At 43.8% G+C, this 26676-nt stretch overlaps 1 long non-coding RNA gene across 1 annotated transcript in view; it reads right to left on the reverse strand.

Annotated features, from left to right (window-relative positions):
* The window catches only part of LOC117555350, a 61890-nt gene that overhangs the window by 32859 nt on the left and 2355 nt on the right, over window positions 1–26676 (reverse strand). Inside the window, exon 3 of the long non-coding RNA XR_004570389.1 lies at window positions 22281–22326. This is a non-coding gene — a long non-coding RNA (uncharacterized LOC117555350). The remainder of the gene's footprint in view (window positions 1–22280; window positions 22327–26676) is intronic.

The following is a 26676-nucleotide window of genomic DNA, read 5'->3' on the forward strand; positions in this document are numbered from 1 at the left end:
GACCCTGGCTGCAGTCGAATAGTCCATTTAGCTTAGGAACCTTCCTAACGGAGTGAAATGACCCGGAAGTCCCTCAGTGGCAGCCATGATAAGTGCCGTTTGAATTCTCTAGATCAGTGATTCTCAAATGGGGGTACGCGGACCCCTAGGGGTACGTTGGGGTACTGCAGGGGGTACGTGAGATTTAAAAAAAACAAAAAAAAGTTAATTAAAAAAATACCAAAAATAATCTTAGTACAATAAGTTAAATAGAAAACACAATTTTATATAAAACATTCCTAGAACCTCATAAACATGTCAAATTGGTGTATTGTATTTTAGAGCTTTTTATAATATATCATTGTGTTCATTGGTTTGTTAAACAGATATTACTTCAGTTGAAAAACTCCTTTGAAAAATCAGTTTACATTTTTTTTCTTTCATGCATAAAATGAAAATATCCTTAGTTTGTTGTAAAGGAGTTACACACACTGAGGGAACATCACTATATTGGAATTATTTGTATAGGCTTTTTCGATCAAACATTTCGGGGTCGGTCAGGGGGTACTTGGCTGAGAAAATGTTTCAAAGGGGGTACATGACTGAAAAAAGTTTGAGAAGCACTGCTCTAGATCAGTGCTTCTCAAAGTGTGGTCCGCGGACCACTGGTGGTCCGTGAGCGCCCCCTAGTGGTCCGTGAGTATATTGGTAACATTTCACATTTGAAATTAATTAATCAATTTAAGTTTTCCGCACTCTCGCGGGAATATCTCCGCAATGGAGCAAGGTTAAGTTTCACTTTTGATTGCAAGATATAGCCCAGCGCAACACCTTCATCACACATGTTGCCACTTGTTTGTACCATTTTCAGGCGATTTGTAATCTGTTCTAGAAAAACGATGTGGTTTTTGATATTGATATTTGATATATTTTGAGAGGGTGACGAGCATAAGTTTCACTTTCCTTTTTTATTTCAATTCCAACTTTGGTCATGAAGAATATGTTTCTCTGTTGTCCCCGTTCATAAAGCATAAAACAACAGCATCAGAGCACGGTGCAGAATCTCTAGATGAGTTTACAGTAGTCCCTCGTTATTATTAAACATCCATGTTGTAGTCCGCTATAGAAAACTGTAGTTTCCATAGTTTCCCCACAGCAGCAGACGCACATTCATGACGTCCGCTGGCTCATCATAAAAACGTTGGATAGTGAAAGTGCATTCGGATTCTCTAAAGTACCGCAGTCTCTTCTCCTAAATCCTTTTGAATTCTCCTATCCACTATCCCTTAACGTTTCACTCAGAGGAAAGAGGATAGGGTTAGAATTTAGGAGCTGATTTTTGGACTATTCGACTTGTCAGTGTTTATGTACCGGCTGCACCATGCCATCGAAACAAGAGCAAAGGTGGAAAGATTGGTAGATTTGTACATTCAAAGCAACATAATTGATGACACGTATTGATTCTCAAAGTTAAGTAAAAAGCTGCAGTTAAAGATTATTTCCATTTTGGATTCATATACAGATATGTTTCTCAATTAATGTAATTGTTTTTGTTGTAGAACATTATAAAAGCAGGGCAGGGTGACTATATGACTTGTTTCCTATGCATTTTACCTCAACAATTAGTTCATGCTATGGGAGCCTGTGATGCCAGATCTCATTTGACTTTCTAGTTTTATCAAATGATTTAATTCTGCTTTTTTCAAATCGGAATTAGTTTATGTAATGCAACAAATATAAAAGATACATGGTGCAGTATAAATGTGCACAACTATATTCATATTTGTACTCCTCTGTCTTTCATTGCTGATGTTTGAAAACGTTGCACCTCCAATCCTGGCGATTCTCATGTTGTCAGATCATTGAAATAAAATGTTGCGACAACATCAGAGGAGAGGCTTCTGAAAGCCTTTTTAAAACCCATCGGATAACGTCAAATTGTATCGTCAGCAAAGCAAAATCCACACTGTTTGACTAAGATCCTAAAGACAAAGTGATGCTGTGGAGAGAGAAAAGTTTTCCCATGACAATAATAGAGTTGCAGCACACAAATACAACTTTTATGTAACCAAGGACGTCAGTCTAAAGGCAGACAGACGAAGCTTTGAGGGAAGATAATGATGAGGAAAATAAACATGTCATGACTCATGATATTACTTCAAGTGCTTTCTTACGCTTAATTAGTCTTCAATCAGAGCTAATCTTACATCACACTCTACCCTGCCAAGCCAGGTGAGCCGTGCCGTGGCTCAGGTCTCAGGTGGACCCCCTCCCGCGTGTCAGAGAGGGAGAGCTCCCGGACCACCCCCCCCCCCCCCGCCGGCCTGCAGCACGGGGAGATCAGTGGCAAAGAGGAACCTGCCCCTCTGGGGGAAGGCCTGATGTCGGAGAGATTAATTGCAGACTACGGAGCTGCAGCATGCTGGGAGCACACATCGCTTGCAGGCTCCAATATATTCATCTACCACACACACACACACACACACACACACACACACACACACCACACACACACACACACACACACACACACACACACACACACACACCACACACACACACACACACACACACACACACACACACACACACACACACACACACACACACACACACACACACACACACACACACACACACACACACACACACACACACACACACACACACACACACACACACACACACACACACACACACACACACACACACACACACACACACACACACACACACACACACACACACACAATCTACCTCTCCCCCTTTCAGGCAGGATCCATCAGCATGTTGAATCCCAGATGAACATCAAACCCCCCCCCCCCCCCCAGAGGTGCTGCTCCTTTGTCTCCAGGTAGCGCTGCCTGGCGCTCTGCCCACCGCCTCCTGCTTTCATGTGGCCGAGGGAATTATCCTCCCTTTTGTGTGTGTGTGCACGAGTGTCGGTGTGTATGGTTTGCGCTGGAGTGTGACGCCTCCTCAGGTACTAGCTTTCATATCTGCTTTCTGTTCTGGCACCGTGCCAGCCGGCCTTCCTCACAGGTGGCTCTGTTTTCCCTGAGGCTCCTGAGCAAGGCAGCGCTGAGGCTGCAGCCAGCCGACGATTATGAGAAGAGCAGTCAGAGGAGGGACATAACTCTCAGACTGCTACACTCTATTTAGTGGTAAAGGGTTAGGAAGTGGTTTGCCATGTGTGTGTAGTGTGTGTACGCGTGTACAAGAGCAGTAAATCACAGGCTTTTTCATGTGTGTAGTGTGCCTCTGCATCTAAAAGACTTTTCCTGTGTGCTTATGCATGGCTGTGTGTGTTTGCGTTTCCCCCCATGTTTAGTTTTATTTGTACAAGGAGAGAAATTGAAGGTACAAACCCACAGTGTGCCGTGCTGCTTATTTTGGGGAAACATAACAACTGGTATTTCCCACTCTTCAAAGAAAGCTCTATAATACTCGGTTTTGCTGTCTTCTGAGCGTGCTTTGTGGAGATCCCCAATCTGAATCCAGCTTAAATGCTTTTCCATCCTGCAAACTCCTCTCTGAGCACAGCGGCTGACTGAACCTTGAAGATGGCTCTAGAGTCTCAGCAAACTTTCACAACAAAGATCACCGAGAGCTTTGCTACTGCCATTAGATGTGTGTGTGAGAAAAGTCTCTTCTTCAGGAGCTTTAGTGTTATTTTTGGGCTTCTACAAAACTAATCGCTATATGTGTGTGTGGCTGCAGTCTCACCACTTCTTTTAAATACTCTATAAATGGGTGATTCTTTTAGATGATTCACCAGACATTTAGACACGAAAAATGTGTTGGTTTTTGGTAAAGACATTGCTTTATTTTTGGTAAATTGCCCCTACAACTTTGATTCTGTTCCGGTTGATATTTAACTTGTTGTTTACATGAACTTGACCAGTAATTTGGTCAAATCCGGTTGTTTCAAAACGTGCTATATAAATAAACTCTACTCGACTTGACACGTTATTTGTCGTAAAACTGTAAACATATATATCAAGACTGTGAGTTGCACTTAAAAAATGAAGTGCTCTTTAACTGCACAGTAAAACAGGAGTAAACCACTGGTGTCCTGGCAGTGTGTGTGTGTGACTCACCACAGCTCCTTCACCAGAGTCTTTACTGGAATCCAGCAAAGCCAATCCTTGTTCTGACTTAAGCTATCAGTAAGATCAGCACCTGTAGGCTTCAAGAACTGGTTCTGTGCTCGGTGTGTGTGTGTGTGTGTGTGTGTCCCACAGCAGTGCAGGTATGTTTATGCTGCAGCAGAATGGGCCTGCAGGAGGAGCAGCAGGTGGCCCCCGGGCTCTAGAGACGGCAGCTGGGGTCCGGTGTTGATACTGGGCTGCAGGATCCAGCCGCACAAACTACAAATCCCTACATTACAGATCCAAGTTCGTCTGAATTATTTCATAGATAAAGTCCTGCAGGAAGGTGGTTTTACTTTTCCAAGTAATGTAAAGTACACTTAGTAGAGTTCTAGTTAAATGAGAAGAGGAGAAATAGTAACATTTGGTGGCACTGACTAGAGTATTTTCATCATGGTTTGATACTTCATTCTTCAAATATTATTCATATCGCTCACAGGGCTTTACTGTTTGTACTGCATACACCACCCTCTGTCCTTAGACCCTTGTATCGTACAAGGAAAAACTCCCAAAGAAACCTTGGGGAGAGCAGCAGAGGAGGATCGCTCTCTCAGGACGGACAGACGTATTAGGTGGAGTCAGTGATGGAAGAACTCAGATGTTTACTTAAGTACAAGTACTAATACCACAGTCTGAAAATAATCCATTACAAGTAAAAGTCCTTAGTTCTACAGAAGTATTATCAACAAAGTCTACTGAAAGTATCAAAAGCAAAGGCTTTAAAATATGGATTATAGAATGTTAAATTATTCTGTTTTTATCAATAAAATAAAAATGGTAAATGCTGTGATTTGTATACCTTGTGTTCTGCCAAGTAGATTAGAAGTCGTGAGTACTGTAGAGTAGAAAGTACAATATTTCCCTGTGAGATGTAGTGGAATAAAAGTAGTAATGAGCAGAAAATGGAAATACTCGAGTAAAGTACCAGCTTAATATGTCAGTATTAACAGCTCAGAGAATACTTTTGCACTTTCACTTCAGTTAATTATGTGATGAAATACTTGGAGTAGTCTTTCTTTGTTTATAACCATTTTTTTTTTTTGAAATCACGTCTGGTTAAAGCGTGTTATTAGACTCAATCTTGTATTCAATCGGGGGGAAATGCTTAAATAATGCAAAACAGATCCAAACAGTGCAACCAGCCCATGATAGTTTATGACAGTTTGAGTTAAATAAAAAAAAAATCAATTTCTCGATTCTGTAATATCACATAGGATACGAAAAGCTGGATGCCTCATCACTTTAGTGCATAAAGTCAATATTTCTTCCAAAATAGAAATCCATTCTCCCACCCCCAGCTCCCTTTGATGTGTGGGTGTCTGGGTCTTACATCAGACATCAGGGTCAAAGCCTGAAAAGGCAAGTCAATTTACAGACAGACTTCAGAGAGAGGCTTCTGGTGCACAGGTAGGGCCGAGAGAACCTGCTCATCTGTCAAATTTGAATGGAACAGACAGCTCGGACAGCTCGGATAAAGCAGCTTCATTGTTACCTTCGTTACACACGTTGATTTACGAGCGAGAGCGCAAACAGTTCAGCTCCAGGTTGATGTGGTGTTGTCTCCACCAGAAGCCATAAAGGTTTGTTTGTCGGCAGATCAAAGCCCCGAGAGAGCACGGTCCAACAGCCAGTAAACTGCTTCATGGTATTAACAATTTGTCCATGTGCCTTTCTCTTCATGGCTTCTTAAATATCACTGAGTTCATTCACAGAGGGATGACAGGAAGTGGAGCTCACTATAGCAACAGCGGTGGGTCCAGAGTGGCTGATTTCTAACTTGATGTAGCATAAGGTACATTACACAAACAAAGCAGATCTTGTTTACATGCCTGCGGGTGTATTGGAATTTGAGTTTGACCGAAGTTAAGATCGAACTTTTCTGCTTTGATCTGCGTGAGGAGTATTAAAACCAGTGTAAGCGAGAAAAAAAATACATGTTTTGCTTTGAACTGCATTGAAGTCAAGTGTAATATATGTCTTTGTATGAGGAGTTATCAGACATCAAATAAATGCAGAAGCTGGTAATAATACATTTTTTTCTTGAATCTGCTTCAGTAGAATGTCTTAAATATGAAGCCCACAGGAGAGGAGTCCGTTTCTGAGAATTAATTACTTTGACTGTTAAAAAATATTTAATTTCTTAGCCAAAGCTTTTTGAAAATATGAAATGTGCATACATGAACATCTCTGAAATGTTTGGCAATATTTAATTTCTGCGCGCACGAAAACTCAATTACTCACAGCCAGTTAGACATTCTGCATTTCATATTGCTGCATTCAGTCGTGATTTCCATTTATTGACGTACACAAAATGAGATTGCATTAACAGTTCAGTGATTTTGTGCATACATGTCTTTATTTTTGAGTAAACTGCGATGTGAAATGTAAATATCTCAGAGTTCAAAGCTGGTTTTTTCCCACACATCCTTGGGCGGTTAAATAGACAAAGTTCACTTATAGCTGAGACGAAACAAATATGTACTATTACTGCCGCATGTTAATCTATTGATTGCAGCTAACATACATATATTTCAAATCTTGCCTTAGTGGGTTTTACTTCAAAATCTGACTTCTGTGTGATGCTTATTCCACTATATTAAATAGGCGGACAGCAACACCTCTCCCTGCGATATAATGATCTGGCAGCCGCACATCAAATGCAAACATGGATGAAAGACAGAGGCAGCGCACCTCCAACATCTCCTGTATGTGCCGTTACATGCAGCAGAGTTCATTAAGCTAAGTATGTGAGGAGAGATAAAGGCCCCTGTATTGGGGGATTTCCCGCTGCAAGCATATCGTCTGAACACGACTGCCAATGTCTTTGAATACAGTACAGATGCATGGCTGAGGGCGTATTCTCGTCAGGCCTCAGATCCTGTCTTTCCACACACAGATGGAAGTTCCTTCTCTTTCTGTCTCTTTTTTTTTTTTTACTAGCATGCTAGTTAAACGGTACATACAGTGATTGAAATATGCCTTTGATAAGGATGGAGAATTGATTTATGGCCATACTTTTATCATTGCTCGCTCATAACCCTACTGCCTCCGAGCACTCCACTCTGTGGAGAGGTTTTTGGGGAGGGAACCACCTGCTTTGATTTATAACCCCCATGGACACAAAGTTGTAGTCTGGCCGGCAGTGTGAGAAATCCCTGACATCTCTGCTGGGCTCAGTCGCTCTGCTGAGCTCTGGGCAGCCTGTGAGCCTGATGGCCTCGATTATCATTTAGACTTAAATATAGACATGCATTGTGGAAAGAAAATCTAAAAAAGGGAGAGAGCTGGTAAGTTTTAAAGACAATGTGTGATCAACGGGTTGTGAACATTAGGAGCAATTTCAAAAACCAAGTGTCCACAACCTGTAGAGGGCAGGAGAATATAAAGTGTGCATATATAACCACATGATCTCTTCGCCATCTGAGGGCACACATAACTCCATGAGCCAGAAGGTTTAGCTATAAAAAATACATGTTTCAGAAATAACAGTCAAAGCATATCCCGTAGAGCGTAGAGGAAGTCCAGCTGTTTTGTGAGAACAGAATCTGGAATCCTGAAGAATCCATTTATGAAAAGTGGTTGTGATTCTGAATGTATGTTTCTCAACATGTTATCCATTTCCTTATTATAATTATAATAATTGTAAATCTATTAATTTTGATAAGATAAAAAAAATCGAGAACTGTATAATCATACACTGTAGTGTATTTAAAATATGTAAGTGCATTTATTTACAGTATGTATGTGTCTGCATGGCCTGAAAGATGCTATATATAGTTTTGTCTTTATTAAATTAAATGTGGGTGAACTTGAACAGCCAACATTAGGATTATGGTCAGAATTAAAAATGCCAGACCCAATTAAATAATATTACAATTATCAGTATTGCTGCTATTGCAGTGACTCCTGGTGTTGTCATTGATGTCATTCGTACTCTGATTATTATTATTCATCTATAACCTACTTACTTTATTGTTAAAATGTGTGCCCCCCTAATCTTTACCACATAATACTCTAAGCACCGTGTAATATCAATAAAAGGGCATTATGCTTTGTATGTCTTTGTTAGGTCAACAGTTGTTTGTAATACTGAGCTACAGATGGGATTTCCTCCTGTGAAACACACTGGCAATAACCCGACAGGGGCTTCCGATACTCTGGATCTGCATTGGAAATGCAGTTCGTCTCCTAGGGCTACAGGCCCTCCTCCATTGTTTCACGGCTATCTCGACACCCACTCACCAGAATGGAGGCATACCGCAATGAACCCTGGGATCTGTGATCCTGCCACCGATAGGCACAGCAGTGCCACAGATTCCATTAAGCTCAAAATTAAAGCAGGCACATCAAAGGGCCTGTGTGGAGGCAGCATGGAGATGTGACAGCGAGAGGGGGAACGAAAATGAGTGAGGGGAGAATAGAGGGAAAAAAAGAAGAAGAAGCCTCATTTATGCAATCCCCGAACGTGACAGAGCCTAATCCAAATCAATATCTGTGAGTGGTGGAGTATAGTTACAATGCTGGTGTGGAACATATTAGCGGAAGATGAAAGCATCAAAGTGGTTAGCTAGATGAAATTATGTCTTTTATATCAGGGGAAATAATTGGAAAAATCTGGGCGAGCAGTCATACATTTTTGCTAACATGCAAATGTTCTTACTGTATATTCTACCAACACATGTGAACTGGAAGCAGTTCCTTAGCTCCAGGGACATTTTAAAAATAGAGCTTCGATGAGACTTGTTTGCGCATTACCACTTAACGAGCCAAAACAAATGTACATAACGTTACATTTAGCCTATGTTTTTTACAAAGCGACTTACAATACTTCAATAAACCATAAAGATACAAACTCAGAACAACAATAAAAGTGCAGATATATTCGCTTTAACTAAGCCAAAAATAAATGTTGATGAATTTATTGCCCAAGTTACAAGCGAACCAGGTGGCTTTTCAGTATGCGACGGAGGATATGTCGACTTTATGGTGTCCTAATATCAAAGGGAGCTCTTTCCACCATTTTGGAGCCAGGATCGCAAAGAGGCGTGTTTTTGTTAGGGGGTACCGGGGTACAACAACAATTAAATTAAATGCTTAGACTTGAAGATAGCTGACCTTTCCTCACAGTTTTTGACAACAGTCCAATCGTTCATGTGATCCATCTCAGAAGCCTTAAGTTTATTCCCGTCGATATCTGAGAGGCTTTATCTGCGTCCTCCATGCGGAGGGTTGAGTGCGGGGGGACCGCTGGGAGCACATTGTCTCTTTAGATAATCTCTATTTATTTTTCTGTCCAGGGTGGAAAATTTGCAACGAATCCCTCGGGCTTCCATAAGTGTTTTATCGCTTAGAGATTCTCCATGAGATGTGTCTTGTTATTGGAGAATGGGAAGGACCCTACGTGATACGGACCGCATAATTCCCAAGGCCTGTCCAGGATCCTCTGTAACACCCAGGGAGCCTCGGAGCGCCGCAGAAGCATCCCTCACGGTATCGAAGGGCAAAGAGGGTTATTGGACAGGAGGGGTTGGCGAGCGGGGTGGGGGGGGGGGGGGTTGTGGCCCTACAGCAGTCTGCCTGATTGCATCGCCACACAAGCGTGCCTTCAAAGCCTTCCCCTCCCCACCGCCCATGTTTGACCAGATAAGGGCCCCCTTGCGCCGCGGTTCAGCTAGGGGACAGGAAGACACACAGAGGGGTCAATGGCAGTGCCATCTGCTCCCCATGTATAACAAATACTGTACATCTACATCAACAAACTCTCTAAACACATATCCTGCGTATGGACCAGCTCCTCAGACTGCAGCTTTGATCGTTCTATAGGCTTTATATTGGGGCATATACTGTGTAATACATTCAGGATGTTTATCCGACTGCTTATACAAGTTTCATGAGGACAATGTTGATTGAGCCAATGTGTTTGTTGTCTTATTTTTGACTGTTCTTGTACGACGGAGAAGGCAGGCTTCTGGTGTTAACAATCTGCATTAAGGGCATGCTGATATAGGTCAGCTCGCCGTGACATCACATTCCTGCGTGTCGCTAACTGAGAGGCACCACGCACAAGATGTCTCACTCTTGGAGCGAGTGGCACGCTGGAATGCAATTCAATCCACAAGTAACAATTCTAAAAATGGAGGATGGTGTATCATTTGCCTTGTGGCATTTTTGGATAAGCATGCCAACCCCGACCCCACACCGCCACAACACACACACACAACCAACCACACTCCCATAGTTCTTTAATGGCTCCACAACCTCTGAGTCTACACATCGCGCCGTGTCAGCAGCTGTCACAGAGGACAGATCATGTTGCACGCAGGCAGCCAGGCCAGTGCCTTCAGGTTAAGTTGGCTTTAGCAACAGCTTTTCATCTTTTTCTATTCCTCCTTGATACGTCTGTCTGAGTGTCTTTGGCTTTAACTTTCCCCTTTCCCTTCCAAGCCACGAACAGGACGTTGGCTCCCGTTGCTAACACATTATCAAGCCAATCAGGAGATAATGACTATCATCTGGATCTACGCTTAATTAAGTAGTTTCCAGTTCTAACTGCACACCACTGCTTCCCATATCCTCAATCTTCCACCGCAAATCTGCACTCTCACCTGAAACGGTGCTTTCCACTGTTTGGTTCAAAAGACCTGAGGGAGTTTGCTTCTCAACAGCCCCCCCAGAATATGTGATCGTACTAAAAACTTCAATTACATTGTTGGTTCCAACAATTTGATGAATGAATGGTTTGCTTGCCGAGACAACAAAGGAGGTAGCTGGATACAGTCAACAGGCGAGGTAATAAAAGCGGCGAATATCAAAGAGTTTAGTCAGTTTAAAGACAGGCAAGAACTCTGGCGTATAGTATGAGCTGTTCCTCAAGCATGAATCTCTGCAGTGAGTGAAGCTGTCATGTGGGGCCTTGTCAAGGAGCCAACGAAAACAGAATCAGCTTTGCATAAAAGGAGAGATAGTTACACAATAGAGCCTGTAATACCTGGTCAAACAAACCAGTGATTGATGCATTTCAGAAACTAGAATAGTTAAAGAGAGAAAAGGTTCATGAGACTGTGACCAAATAGTCTTTAGATCATTTTCTGGGAGAGGCCTAGATGCAGTGAGTCCTTCACCCATTAGTAGTCATGTTTTGTTTTGAAAACCCTGCTATATATCACAGCTAATGGGAATCAAATTGCCCGAGCATGTTGTCCCCGTCAAACTGAGGGATTCCCTAATCTAAATCCACAACCGATAGAGACAAAGAGACAGTTTTAAACCTTCTAACTTCTTCTGTTTGGTTTGGTGGGGAGAGACAATGACAAGGATGATCGAGAGGACTGGGCTCTTCTTCTGGCATGGGAACCCTCAAAAAATGTCACATTATAATCCATGGCAGCACAAGGAGATGAGACGAAGAAACACCATAGAGGGCCAAGCATAAGGCTGCAACTGAGATGGGGGAAGAGAGAGAAAAGATTGAGTAACCACATACAGGCAGAGGAGAACAATGAGGCTCTTTCATTGTGGTTTCATGATGAAGGGACGATCAGAGGGAAGAGGATAGATGATGGGGAAGTGGCCGAGCAGCTTCCACGTAAAGTGCGACAATGAACCCGGACCCTGAGAGAGCACTGAATTGATATCAGGCAAGTATTTTATGTTATTGTCTTATTAATGTCTTATTTGAATTGACTTTCAGCATTATCCTGCACAATAATCAAGAACCCACCTTTACTTTTTATCTTTTTCTGTGTTTCTCTCGCATTTGTTCAAAATGTCTATGAACTTTAAAGCTTTGGCAAAACTGTATGTCATTATGGTCATGCTAATAAAGCTATTTGAATTGATTTGGAGGCACTGTTGCTGCAATCTTGCCAATTTTTGGATGTGGTGAACATATAAGGTACAAATGTTGGGATTGATGACGGACTTAAGACATCTATTAGAATGCTTGCATGTAAGTACACACAAATGCAACTGTGTGTGTGTGTGTGTGTGTGTGTGTGTGTGTGTGTGTGTGTGTGTGTGTGTGTGTGTGTGTGTGTGTGTGTGTGTGTGTGTGTGTGTGTGTGTGTGTGTGTGTGTGTGTGTGTGTGTGTGTGTGTGTGTGTGTGTGTGTGTGTGTGTGTGTGTGTGGACTAGTGCTTTGGTGTTCGGATCAGAGGAGCAAAGGTTCAATCCCCACTGCAGTCAGCATGTCGTTGTTGTGGGGGAAACTTCAGAAGCAATTGGAAACAGGACTCAGAGAGACACGATGGAGAGCTGGAGCTTTGATGGCAAACACTGACGGTTTATTCTGAGCTTCGGCCGGAGAATTCACACGACATGTCACGGGCCACGGTTTGACCACACTGTAGAGATGCCACAATCAATTCTGAAGCACCCTCCTGTAGCTCAAGGTTTTAACTAGTTCAGAGTGTAATAATCAACATTCTTTAATGGATAGACTAAACAGCTGAGGGACACTGAATCACATTTGTCGGGGTCATCTACACCCCGAGAAGGACGTGTTCCAGGTGTCCCACAACAATAACTATCTCTGACAGAGAGTTGCCCGGTCATAAACTGGCAACATCAACAATATGCTAGGGCAGCCCCTCCTTATGGGAGATAACGGCTGCTCAAGGTTGGTCAGCTGCGTCAGAGGGCGAAGGAGGACATGCAGGGCAAATTAATCCCCAACAGTTGTGTCCCTGGGCAAGACACTTCACCCCAAATTGCTCCTGTGGGGATTGTCCACAGTATTGAGTATGGAAGTCGCTTTGGATAAAAGCTTCTAACAAGTAACATGTAATGTATGTGTGTGTGTGTGTGTGTGTGTGTGTGTGTGTGTGTGTGTGTGTGTGTGTGTGTGTGTGTGTGTGTGTGTGTGTGTGTGTGTGTGTGTGTGTGTGTGTGTGTGTGTGTGTGTGCGTGTGTGTGCGTGCGTGCGTGCGGTGAAAGGGTGGGGCATCGAACAGAGGCCCCTCCAGCCCAGACTTGAAAAGGCATTCTTTCATCATTGCTAATCTCCCAAACATAAACATGAGAGCATCCACACAGTCTCTCTCTCAGGGCTGAGGGGTGACCCTCCCATTACTGGAGAAGAAGGACTGTGCGTGCTTCTGGCTGTTTGTGTTAGGGAGAGTGTATCAATCAAAATATCAGTTTTAGAACAGATTTGTCAATGTGTGTTTATGACTGCGAAGGATGTGTGTGTTCCTGTGCTACTGGGTAAATTAGGCCCGAACCAGGGCGTGACTCGACATGTGAGACAGTTATATCCGCAACAACTAACAATTGGTTATTTTTCCACAATAGCGGCGTTCACCATAATTGCACCAGGTTTAAAACAGGAAAATTGTGTCGAAAGTACATCTTTCTCAGATATGGGGATGAAATTGATGTCAGACATTTGAGAAATCATATTCCAAGAAGCATTTTGACACTGCAGCCAATCAAGGATGTGACAAAAGGAAACTGAATCACATGAGAACAGCCGACAGGGAGCTATATGTGATTCAGCACAAGGTGGCGCTGGGCATGCTCCTCTCTATAACAGGGACACTTATTTCTCAGGCCTGTATGGCTGGCATGAAATAAGCTCAGCTCACATGACACACACACATGCACGCTCGAGCACACACATACATCCCAGCTTGTTCACCGCACCGTTCCGTGTACAAGCCAAAGCTGTCTTCGCAGAGCATTTAAGAGATAAGGCCAATGAGTTAATGCAGACGTACTGCCATAATCCAGTTTTCCCCCCTTTCTGACTCTCACCCGCCCCCCTGCTCCGCTCTCCTCTCACAGCTTCCCTGCGCTTCAGCTGCGTATCTGTGACAGATTAGGGCAGATCACCAAGGATTACCTCCAGCAGACACAGCCTCTACACGCTGACCATAGACAGCCTCTCAACCCCCCCATAGGGAGAGGGAGAAAAGACAGATTTAAATGTAATATTGAATAGTTACATGTATTGATGATTCAGCGAAAGGTGTTTCTTCCATCTTTACAAAAGTAGAAAGGTTGTGTTCATATTAGTTTGAGACAAATGCACTTTTCACATGCTGTAGGAAGTAACTGTATTGCTAGGCGGGGGCCTGATACCTGTCGTTCCTTTGGGATGCTGCTGCAGAGTGAATATAGGTCAGACCTTGTTTTTGTTGTTGTTTTCCTTTGATTGGTGGATAAAAAAAAGGCGTCTGAAGTCCCTGTTACCGGCTAATGATCACCTTTCACTAAGAACACAAGTACTGCTCTGTACCCAAAGCCAACTATCTGACAGAGAAATCATTACTTTTATTTTCTTTGTTCCAGATTCAACAACTTCATCTCTGTGCGGCGCTCAGCTCAGCTTCACCCGGTGGTCAGGATGGGTACTGCACATGGGGAGGGGAAAGGGGGGGAACAGAGAAGGGTTTATCTGGTGGATTTGTGAGATAAAATGAAGCTGATATCTTACCACTTTTATATGTGTTGCTTTTGGGCATTTTACTTGAAATGCATTTAAAATGAGGGAAACTTTCTGCCCAACTTTCCAAAGTTCACTGTTATGGAGCAGAGAGAATATTTCTACCCATGTCCATGAGAAGAGAGCCGGAATAAATTAGTAAAATCCTTTATAATTCTTCATCTATGCACAGCAGCTGACAGCAGAGATCTTGTTTGTAATCAATAATATATGATCCATTTAATATGTATATATTAAGTACAGATCATAGTTGCGTACATTAGGTTATGTAATCACAGGACTGAAAATACCTTTGTATATGTCACTGAATTAAACCAAACCATCAAAGATAATATTTTACTGTCTTATTAAAATGTTGGATGGGTAAATGAAAAAAGATTGAATTTTCGAAATGTTTTGGAATATATTTGGATGCAAGGTGTGTGCATGTGTGAGAGGGATGGAGCAGGTGTGTGAGAGATAGGCAGATAAGGGGGAGGGTGAGCAGAGGGGGGGGGGGGGGGGGGGGCTGAGACCCCACCTGGACTGAGAACAAGCGGGGGACCAACGGGGGAGTCGGACGCTACACAACACACACACTACAAAGGGCTGGCGGGGAGAGGTGCACGCACGCCATAACACAGCCACAGTCCCATTGTCCTACCCCCGTTTCATCTCCCCTCCTTCTCTCCAAATATTTGGAGGAACGCTCTGAATAACATACTGGTACTGAGAATATTGCACTCTGTATATTGTTGAAAGGAACCAAGGCAGTCTGAGTTGTTCGCTCTTCAAAGACGGATGCTTTGTTTTGTTTGGGTTTTGTTTGCTCCTGTATTTCAATTGTGTGCCGTGATTTCGTGGATATCTCATTGTTCCAGGATTTGAGATTGTTGGACAGAGAAGCACCCACTGGCTCATTTATTTTCCTTGCATCATGCGACTCATTGTAATTGCAACACACAGGGAAAAAAGCAGTCTGAAATGATGCAAAGAAAAAAATAACTGGTTCCTGTTTCCCACTGCCTCTGCTGGGGATCTGTTTGTGAGAGTTTTCAGTCTCCTCCATCATTAGAGTTTCAATAAGACGGTTCCTACTGTATATACACTTCCAGGGTGCACATTTCCATACCCGAGTCAATGGGAAGTCACTGATTAAAAATACAAGAGCGCAGCTTTGCATCGGAGTTCAAAAACATAGGGCTGAAAGTGTGGAGCTGTGCTATTAATCATGTGATCAAGGGGGGGATGAGCGCGAAGCTCGGCGATGCAGGGTTACAGCATCTTCTTACAGGGGCGTTTGATGGCACTTTCCTGGGGACCCCGACATTGATTGGGCCCTGAGGGTGCCCCGCGGCGCTGCCCGTTGCCAGAGTCTGACTGACAGCTCTAATGACGCCTGCCATCGTCGGGCAAGGGACCGCTCCAGAGCAGGCACTGAACTTCAATCGGCCTGTGTGACGTCCAAAGAGTTTTGATTTCTCAGCAGTGGTGAGGGGGTAAAAAGCAGACCCTGTGGGAGACAAGCAGCGCCCGGCCTGCCTTTGAATATCTCTCCGTTTACCGCGTGTCAGTTCTCCGTGTTGGAGACGCACGGAAGAGAGACGAAGGGGGGTCTGCTGTGGTGAATTTTTCATAAGCGCATTAAAAAAAAAAGGAGACATACACCACATTCCCATGGGATTAGGTTTAGATGCTGCCATGTGAATTGTGATTATGTGTCATTGTCTCAAAGCAACAAAGTTTTGGTGATGCAGTGTTGTACTTGGTTCGACACAAACACGCTAACTTCTTCATAGTTTAGCGAGACAAGAAGGAGAAGTTCTCCATCTTTCTCTCTCACACCCCTTCTCCCAGAGATGGAGGGATGTTGAAGAGCAGAGGAACCTCAGAAGACTGATTCTCACTTTGTTCTATTATTCACCATCTCTGGCTTCAGAACTCTCTAGGATCTCCATGGGGTTACACTCTCTATCCTGATGGAAAGACTCCTGTGCCGCTGAGAGCCTGTTTACTCCCCGGCGCAGCGGTCCACTGGAGTATACAACCAGTCCCTTCACTACCACGCTCACATCATCAGAACCATCAAAAATAAATCAAAAACAGACTGGTGCAAGCCATTTGTTAATATCATGTTCGCTGGCCCTTTGAAACCACTTGCCGAATCAAAAAAGAGTCATTTTCCAGATTGGCAGCCCACTTAAATCAACTGGCTATGATGACATTCTGGCAAACGTCATAAAAACAATTTACTCGGCGGCACAATGTCTTCCTTTTGTTCTTTTTCAATCAGCGTGAAGCTTTACATCTTCACCCACTAAGATGCAATACGGTCCCTTTTCAGAAAGCTCATTTGTACCAGCATTAATAGTTATTTGAAAGATAAAAGCAAACATGTTTGTTTTTTGTTTGTGTTTTTCCCTCTTCTCAACTCCCCAAAGGCATTTATGAGCACTTTGGTAATAAGGACCAGAGAAGGATTTAGCGGGAGAAGAGGAGCAGAGGATGCTTTGATGTACTCTTAGATTAAGTGAAGTCTACAGCGATGTCTACAGAAATACATGCCGTGTGTACACAGAGCCCGACTAGACAGCTTCCTCTCTGCTGGCCCTTCCTCTCTGGTCCCAAACCGCCGCAGCATGAAAGACGGTCTGTATGCTGCGTGGTAGAGGGAGACGTGTATGGACCCTGTCGACAGCTTCAGATGCATCATTCCCAGAAGAAAACACAAACTAGGGAGAGGTTTTTTTTTCTCATCAAACTTGTTTTTTTCCCCAACCCAGATATTTCTCCCGACAAAAAAAAATCAAAACTTTTAAAAGACAGGGTTCAGAGTTGCTTTGATTTCTTGATATATTGCTCTGCTTAAAAGAGATTTAGCAACTAGGCAATGCTCTGAAGACGAGCATTGCCCAAGTGACTCGACACAGTGCCAGTGTTTGAGTGTGAGGAACAGAAAAGGGGGGGGGGGGAAGAGACAGAGAATGATTTTGTAACTTCTTCCAGATTCAATTCATCTTCAGATTTGAAACACTGTGTGATGCGCGATTCGGCCAGAGGCAACAAAAAGTCTCAAATCTGACTTTTTCATATTTGATGTGCTCTAATAACTTGCAAACTAGTTAGTAAGCAGAAAGATAAACAGCCGGCCTGTGGGTTTTGGCGAGGATGTTTGATTCTCAGTAATAATATACAGTAAGCGAGTTTACAAATCAGCAAGCCGGCATTTTCTTAAGAAAGCATTTCTTGGCTCAGTATGACTGCCGTGATTCCCTGTATGCTGTGCAATTTGTATTTGTTTAGGGTGTTAATGAAAGGTTGAATGAATAATTTAACACAAACAAAGCATGCGATTCCAAATTAGCAGCAGCCTTACAAACACATGGAGCAGCTGCACTGTATGGGGGGTGTTCTGCTGATCTGATGCTGACCTCTACTGGACGCCTCTGCTACTGAATGCAGGATTATAATCAGACTGTGGCAGCTCATTATTCTCAGGCACCATCCCACATACTGGGCCCTATAACAAAACATTTATTTCAAAGTGAGTTTTATGATTTTTAGTTCCATTTAATTGGGTATTCATTTCATAACAGCAAATGACAGTTGTATAACCACCATCCTCTTCTTATTGAAGCCCCTCTGACACTGGACTTTTGAGGCTATTAGCGATAGTAGAGAGACAAAAATATATATACAACAAAAAAAAAAATATTTTAATAAGAATCTTTTAGTTGTTACTCAAATAAATGAAACCAAGGCATGTTAAATGTTCTCTGCTCTCTGGTGACCCGCTCTCTAGATGACCTCACAGATGGACAGGCTGTGGCATTTCGGTACTGCTGTTTCTTGTTATATTGGATTATAAATGAAAATATAATAAGTAATTTGCATATACAGTATATTAGCATGTATATAGTATATAGCTGAGATTTATATTTTCCTTTCATTCACTTATCACTCTCTTCAGGGTGGTTTTTTTTCTTTTGTTGAACCGATGAAAGTGTTAGGCAGACAGAAACGGAGAGAACAAGGGAGTGACATGTTGTGAATGATTATTTTAAACTATTAATTTATTTAAAAATAGAGAAAGAATTCTCATATTCAAACTGTCTTGACAAACAACAAATAATCCAAAGCCGAAAAATAAATCAGAGAGAAGTTGCAAGCGGTCAGTAGACTTTTGGTTTCCTTTCCAAAGCGTTCTTACTTAAATGCAATGTTATTAATATTAAACATTTATTAGTTTACCTCCATTACCTTAGTACCATTTGCAAAAACTGTCAAGAGTGAGAACCATAACGCTATTAGTGAGCCATGGTAGGATTGCAAAACACACACATCTAATTAACTGAGCTGGTGGAACAAAAACCTGATCAAAAAGTCAAACACACACAATAAAATGCCTGTACAGACACCTTATATGGTATACTGTATATTCCTACTATATAGCCGCCAACGCACACACGCACACATGTAAAATGGTAATGTCCAGTTGCCTCGAAGCCTCATCCCTATGGCCAACAAACGTTTTCCTGTTTTTTTGATGCCCTACATGTTGAGTAAAGCCCACTTCCCATTTCCTCCTATACTTTTTTACGCCACCTTCCTTCTTCCCCTATACACACATTCCTCAGCGCTGCCACCGCACCCGACTCAATTAACACTGCGGGTCCAAGGGTGTGAATTATTTAGTGATGAATTATTAATAAATCATAACAAAGGGGCCCAGGGGACACACAGCCTGGTCAATTAGTAGAGAGGGGAAAAGTGAAGGCGAGCCGCGGGGGGTGGGACGCAGGGGATCTGCAGCTGATCTGATCTGCGCCTCATCATTATCGCCGGCCGTCAGACACAATTACCTTGACTCCATCCCCCCCCCCGCACTTCAAACAACAGCCGTCCCTCTCTGACAGCACTCTACTGCCTCTGCTCAGCACACACACACACACACACACACACACACACACACACACACACACACACACACACACACACACACACACCACACAGCACACACACACACACACACACACACACACACACACACACACACACACACACACACACACACACACACACACACACACACACACACACACACACACACACACACACACACACACACACACACACACACACACACACACACACTACACACACACACACACACACACACACACACACACACACACACACCACACCAACACACACACCACAGAAACCTCAGATCTGAATCAGAGGCCTACATAGTAACATGGCAAGAAGAAAAAAGTTCGGATTTGCTCAAATAAAATATCAAAACATCTAACATTCAGCAGGTCAAGTCAAGAGTTCAAATGCTATAATGGATGAGTGAGCGAGGTAGAGTTCCCAACACACTTATGTCAGACCCTTGGAAGTGTTCATGTTTTTTGGGCTTGAAAAAAATTGATAGAAATTGAAAATATTGTAGCTTTTTTATATTGTTTAGAAGAGTTGAATATGTCACGTCAATGTAAAAACAAATCTTTAGAAAACGTACAATTATAAAAATGAAATAGTATTAAGTATTCACTCCCTTTAATTATTCCTGTTGCAGCTACACATAATAACTTAAAACAGACCTCTACCATGTAAATATTCAGTTAAGTGGTCTTTTCCTGTTGACCAGTGACAAAAAGATACATGATTTTTAAGTTGCAAAACAATAAAAGATGAACACCTCCAAGAGGGATGAATACTATATATGTAGGTAGCAGCGACGTGCAGTCAGGGGAGGCAGAGCCTCACCTGTCATAATCCAATGTAACGGAAAAACAACTAAAGAAAAACTCAATAGTAATAATAATAATAACATGTCTCCACTGATCTGTGTTGTAACTAAGTGTGATTTCTGTATGATTCCAATCGCTTTTTATATTCAAAATCAGCCGAGCTCCTCTCCAACTCCTACATGGGAGCGATGAGGAGTGAGGCAGGGACGAGCTCTGCCTCACGTAAGCCCACAGTAACTGGCTGGAGCGCGAGCACTAATGTAGCGCGGGCACTTATTTTGTGAGCGCGCTCAAGCCAGTTACTGTGTGGTGAGGTGAGGCACAGATGAGCTCTGCCTCACCTCAGAATGCGTCACCCCACAGAAACTGGCTGGAAAGCGGGGCACTAAGCGCATGCCTGCACCATCTCACTGTATGTCACCAATGTAATGTTTGTAGATCCCTTTATTACATTTATCCTCGCCATCCATAGTCTCTAAATAACTTATTTCATGTATATATGATATTTAGGCTCGCTGGTCTCATCCTATGGTCTCATCATACAACGGCAATGAAAAAAGCACCAGGAGACGCAGCCATAACATCTGCCGCACTGAAGGGGGCGCACGTGAGCCCACAGGTTCTTGTTGCTACTGTTATTCTACGCAGAGATGGTAGACGCAAACAACAAGCTAGACTTTTGAAACGAGAGGAAGATAAGGAGGACTTTTACAAAAAAGTAATAGAGATTGTTGTCCAGAAGGATAGCATGGACTTCATCTTCAAGTCAAGGTAAGACCACAATTGTAATGAAAATGGGATCTTACTAAGAAAGAACAATCCAATATTTAGATTTTGGGTATCCTTTTGTTGAACAGTCTTTTTAAAATGAATCGAAGCATCAGACTAAAAAAGCTTTTGAAAATAACCGAACATTTCGATTAAGGTCAAAATATAATATTTGTAAATCTGACCCTGAAAGAGTCAGTGCCTCACCAGCCATGAACCTCACCGCACGTCACTGGTAGGTAGTGGTTACTATAAAAACAGGTGATTCACACTGCGCTGTATCTGTACAACTTCCAGTGGTAAAACAAGTAAGAAGTACACTGATGACAAGAAATCTCAAAAAATGTGGATGGCGAATACAAATACCACAGAACAGAGACTCGTCAGACTTCTGATTGAACAGACAACCAACAAGGGACACAATGTAGGTACAGTACACTCTCAATAGTAGGCTATAAGTATCGGTACATATGATGATTGTATTGCATTTATGCGTCTGCATGTCTTTCCATCTAATTCACTCAAATAGATTTGACTGGTTCATCTATAATTTTGCAGAAGCTTTGATATTCAGTCTGCCGATATTAAACATTCAGGGTTAACTTGTCTCTAAGCCTGTGTGTGGAAGTGTCTCTGAACAAAGGGGGTTTGGATTGGAAGTGATGTGCCGAGAGAATTGCAGGAAACTTTTAGGAATAGTCCTGGTAAATATAATTGGTTTTAAATCCATCATTCTTTGAAACTGTTCATGTTCATTTATTTTGTTTGTAATTTCAGTAAAACCATCTTGTTTCACACGGTATACACTTAGCTTACAGGGCATTTCAGAGTTTTACATCATGATTAAACTGTTACTAAGGATGCGTCTGACTGTTTGATACCACAAGATGGTGCTGAATATCCACATAGTTCAAGCCTTATAGAGCACACTGTAAAGCTTCCCTTTCGATACTTTCCAGTCATTTAAACAGCCAGACCTTGTGTTGAAGGTAATGTGTTGTTGTTTTTGACGATGACGTAGTGAATCCTGTATTTTTTGTATGAGCTCCGTACCTCTATAGTAGCTGTACGGAGTATGCATTTCTGTGTTGTATTCATTGTTCATTTTGGTTTTGTAATGTTACTCCAAGTGCACCAGGGGGCAGCCTCTCTCTGCTAAACAATACAGACCTCCCAAAAAACATGTAAAATGTAAAAACTCACCTTGTTAAGCTCTGATCAGGTCCCATTTAGCCAAGAGTCCTCCAACCTGAAATATGGAGGACATAATGTACTGTACAACATCATTAAAAGGTACATCAACTCAACTTGAATGAGAAAAAAAACACATACAGTAAAGCTCTACAGTAAAACCAGATACTGTGATATAACTTAGATTCAAAGTGTTTTGTCGTTGCAACTATATAATCACAACATGCATCACAAAGCCATTTCATAATTAACTTGCAGACAAATCTCTACGCAAGCAGTTTGTGTTTTGGAAGTGCAGCTTCTCTCAACCTAAAGCATGTTAACCAGCTCATGAGAAACCAAATTGGCACATTTCCCAATTACTTAATTAAACAGGAAAGCTGAATGCAGTCTTACTCAGTCAGCTCGTGGCCAATAGGAGAGAATAAATCTAGCAGCAGGTGATATACAATGACTGACCTGGAAAAAACTACAGTAACTGGGCACCAATTTCATTAGTGTGACATAACGGGAAAGAAAAACAACTTTCTTGCCAAAAACCTATATCGAATACATCCATCTCTTCTGTAATCCATCTTCTCTCTGGGAATACTGATGATTTTTTACCAATAATACTGGATTCAGTGAACTGGTTTCTGTAGGGTATGACTAGGGTTGCAATGGGGCGGAACATTTCCGGTACATTTCCATGGAAAGTTAAGCTGGGGAATTTTGGAAATATTCCATATTGGAAACTTTCCATGGGAATTAATGGGAATGTATGGGAACTAACTGGGAATTGAGGGTAATGTAATCAAATTGTATCATTTTATTTTTTAAATAAACCGTTGCGACTTCCGACTGATTTCAATAGAGCGGGTAACATATGAGCACAACCCTCTGTGGATGTCAGCATGAGCAAGAGAAAGGTATCTGAGGAAAATCGTGTTTTCCAAGAAAAGAGGGAGAAAAAATATATTTTCACTGAATTCAGGGATAAACCACAATGTTGAGTATGTTTGCAGACCCAGTGTGTGTGTGTGTGTGTGTGTGTGTGTGTGTGTGTGTGTGTGTGTGTGTGTGTGTGTGTGTTCCAAGTGAATCTGCGGCCCCCTGGTGGCCAGTACATAAATGATGTGGCCCCCACCACCATCCAAGTTGCCCATCCCTGCGGTAGGGGATGTGGTCTCAATAGCCATGCAGTAAGCAGTGTGCTATGTGCATGTGATTGAGGAATGGCATGGATATTCAAGTGTACTTGAATGGCATCCGTTTGTTTTAGTCAAGATTAGGCTAAAATATACTTTCCCCAACTATATTTAAGTTCCCTATGAAGAGCCAAGAGAGGTTCAAAAGACCTCATGAAAGACGACACAAGAAGTGAGGATACCCGGCCCGGAGGAAGCCCGGGGTCCCCTTCTGGAGCCAGGCCCAGAAGGAGGACTCGTCGGCGAGGAAAGAGTCCTGTATGGGGCTCCTGAAGGGGACTCTTTAATCTTGCTGGGAGACTTCAACGTATGTGGGCAATGATGGAGACACTTGGAGGGGCGTGATTGGGAGGAACGGCCCCCCTGATCTGAACAGGAGTGGTGCTTTGTTACTGGACTTCTGTGCTAGTCATAGATTGGCCATAACAAACACCATGTTCGAACATAAGGATGCTCATAAGTGTACGTGGTACCAGAGCACCCTAGGCAGAAGGTCCATGATCGATTTCGTTATCGTATCATCGGACCTGAGGCCGTATGTTTTGGACACTCGGGTAAAGAGAGGGGCGGAGTTGTCAACTGATCACCATCTGGTGGTGAGTTGGGTCGAGTGGCGGGGGAAGCCTCTGGATAGACCTGGTAAGCCCAAACGTGTAGTTCGGGTGAACTGGGAACGTCTGGAGGAGGCCCAAGTTCAGGAGGCCTTCAACTCACACCTCCGGCGGAGCTTTTCGGGCATTCCTGTGGAGGTTGGGGACATTGAACCAGAGTGGTCGGTGTTCAAAGCCTCTATTGCCGAAGCCGCGGCGGGGAGCTGTGGTCTCAAGGTCCTAGGTGCCTCAAGGGGCGGTAACCCTCGAACCTCCTGGTGGACACCGGTGGTCAGGGAAGCCGTCCGACTGAAGAAGGAGGCCTTCAGGGATTTGTTATCCCGGGGGACTGCCGAGGCAGTTGCAAGGTACCGATAGGCCCGAAGGGCAGCAGCCTCATCCGTGGCCGAGGCAAAGCAGCGGGTGTGGGAGAAGTTCGGAGAAGACATGGAGAAGGACTTTCGGGCGGCACCAAAGTTGTTCTGGAAAACTGTCCGACACCTCAGGAGGGGGAAGCAGGGAACCATCCAAGCTGTGTACAGTAAGGATGGGACGTTGTTGACCTCAACTGATGGAGTGTTAGGGCGTTGGAAGGAACACTTTGAGGAACTCCTGAACCCGACAACTCCGCCCTCTATGTTAGAGGCAGAGCTGGAGTATGACGGGGGATCAACACCAATCTCCCGGGGGGAGGTCACTGAGGTCGTCAAACAACTCCACAGTGGCAAAGCCCCGGGGGGTGGATGAGATCCGCCCGGAAATGCTGAAGGCTCTGGGTGTTGAGGGACTGTCATGGTTGACACGTCTCATCAACGTTGCGTGGAAGTCGGAAACAGTACCGAAGGAGTGGCAGACCGGGGTGGTGGTTCCCCTTTTTAAAAAGGGGGATCAGAGGGTGTGTGCCAATTACAGAGGCATCACACTACTCAGCCTCCCCGGGAAAGTTTACTCTAAGGCAGTGTTTCTCAAACTTTTTCATACCAAGGACCACCTAACCAATACAAAAACACTCGCGGACCACCTAACTCCACAAATATCCAAAAACACATCATTTTTACAAATCGCCTGAAAATGATACAAACAAGTGGCCACATGTGTGACGAAGGTGTTTATCTGGGCTATATCATGCAATCGAAAATTAAACTTAAGCTCGCTCCATTGCGGAGATATTCCTGCGAGAGTGCGGAAAACTTAAATTAATTTAAAATGTGACATTTTACCAATATACTCACGGACCACTAGGGGGCGCTCACGGACCACCAGTGGTCCGCGGACCACACTTTGAGAAGCACTGCTCTAAGGTACTCGAAAGGAGGGTCAGGCCGATTGTCGAACCTCAGATTGAGGAGGAACAATGCGGATTCCGTCCTGGTCGTGGAACGACGGATCAGCTTTTTACTCTCGCAAGGATCCTGGAGGGGGCCTGGGAGTACGCTTATCCGGTCTACATGTGTTTTGTAGACTTGGAGAAGGCGTATGACCGATTTCCCAGGGAGTTACTGTGGGAGGTGCTGCGGGAGTATGGGGTGAGGGGGTCTCTACTCAGGGCCATCCAATCTCTGTACTCCCAAAGCGAGAGCTGTGTCCGGGTCCTCGGCAGTAAGTCGGACACATTTCCGGTGAGGGTTGGCCTCCGCCAGGGCTGCGCTTTGTCACCAATCCTGTTTGTAATATACATGGATCGGATTTCGAGGCGTAGTCGTGGGGGAGGGGGTCTGCAGTTCGGTGGGACTAAGGATTGCACCACTGCTTTTTGCAGATGATGTGGTTCTAATGGCTTCATCGGTCTGCGACCTTCAGCACTCACTGGATCGGTTCGCAACCGAGTGTGAAGCGGCTGGGATGAGGATCAGCACCTCCAAATCTGAGGCCATGGTTCTCAGCAGGAAACCGATGGACTGTCCACTTCAAGTAGGGAATGAGTCCTTACCCCAAGTGAAGGAGTTCAAGTATCTCGGGGTCTTGTTCTCGAGTGAGGGAACAATGGAGCGTGAGATGGGCCGGAGAATCGGAGCAGCGGGAGCGGTACTGCAGTCGCTTTACCGCACCGTTGTGACGAAAAGGGAGCTGAGCCAGAAGGCAAAGCTCTCTGTCTACCGGGCCATTTTCGTTCCTACCCTCACCTATGGTCATGAAGGATGGGTCATGACCGAAAGAACGAGATCGCGGATACAAGCGGCCGAGATGGGTTTTCTCCGCAGGGTGGCTGGTGTCTCCCTTAGGGATAAGGTGAGAAGTTCGGTCATCAGGGAGGGACTCGGAGTTGAGCCGCTCCTCCTTCGCGTCGAAAGGAGCCAGTTGAGGTGGTTCGGGCACCTAGTTAGGATGCCACCTGGGCGCCTCCCTAGGGAGGTGTTCCAGGCACGTCCAGCTGGGAAGAGACCAAGGGGTAGACCTAGGACCAGGTGGAGGGATTATATCTCTTCGCTGGCCTGGGAGCGCCTTGGGATCCCCCAGTCAGAGCTGGTTGATGTCGCCAGGGAAAAGAAAGTTTGGGGCTCTCTGCTGGAACTGCTACCCCCGCGACCCGACCACGGATAAGCGGGAGAAGATGGATGGATGGATGGATGAAGAGCCAACCTTCAATTTAGAAAATTCTCAGTTTATTCCCATGGAAAGTTTACATTTGAC

The sequence above is a fragment of the Gymnodraco acuticeps genome, unplaced genomic scaffold (assembly GCF_902827175.1).
Source record: "Gymnodraco acuticeps unplaced genomic scaffold, fGymAcu1.1, whole genome shotgun sequence".
Taxonomy (NCBI): Eukaryota; Metazoa; Chordata; class Actinopteri; order Perciformes; family Bathydraconidae; genus Gymnodraco; species Gymnodraco acuticeps.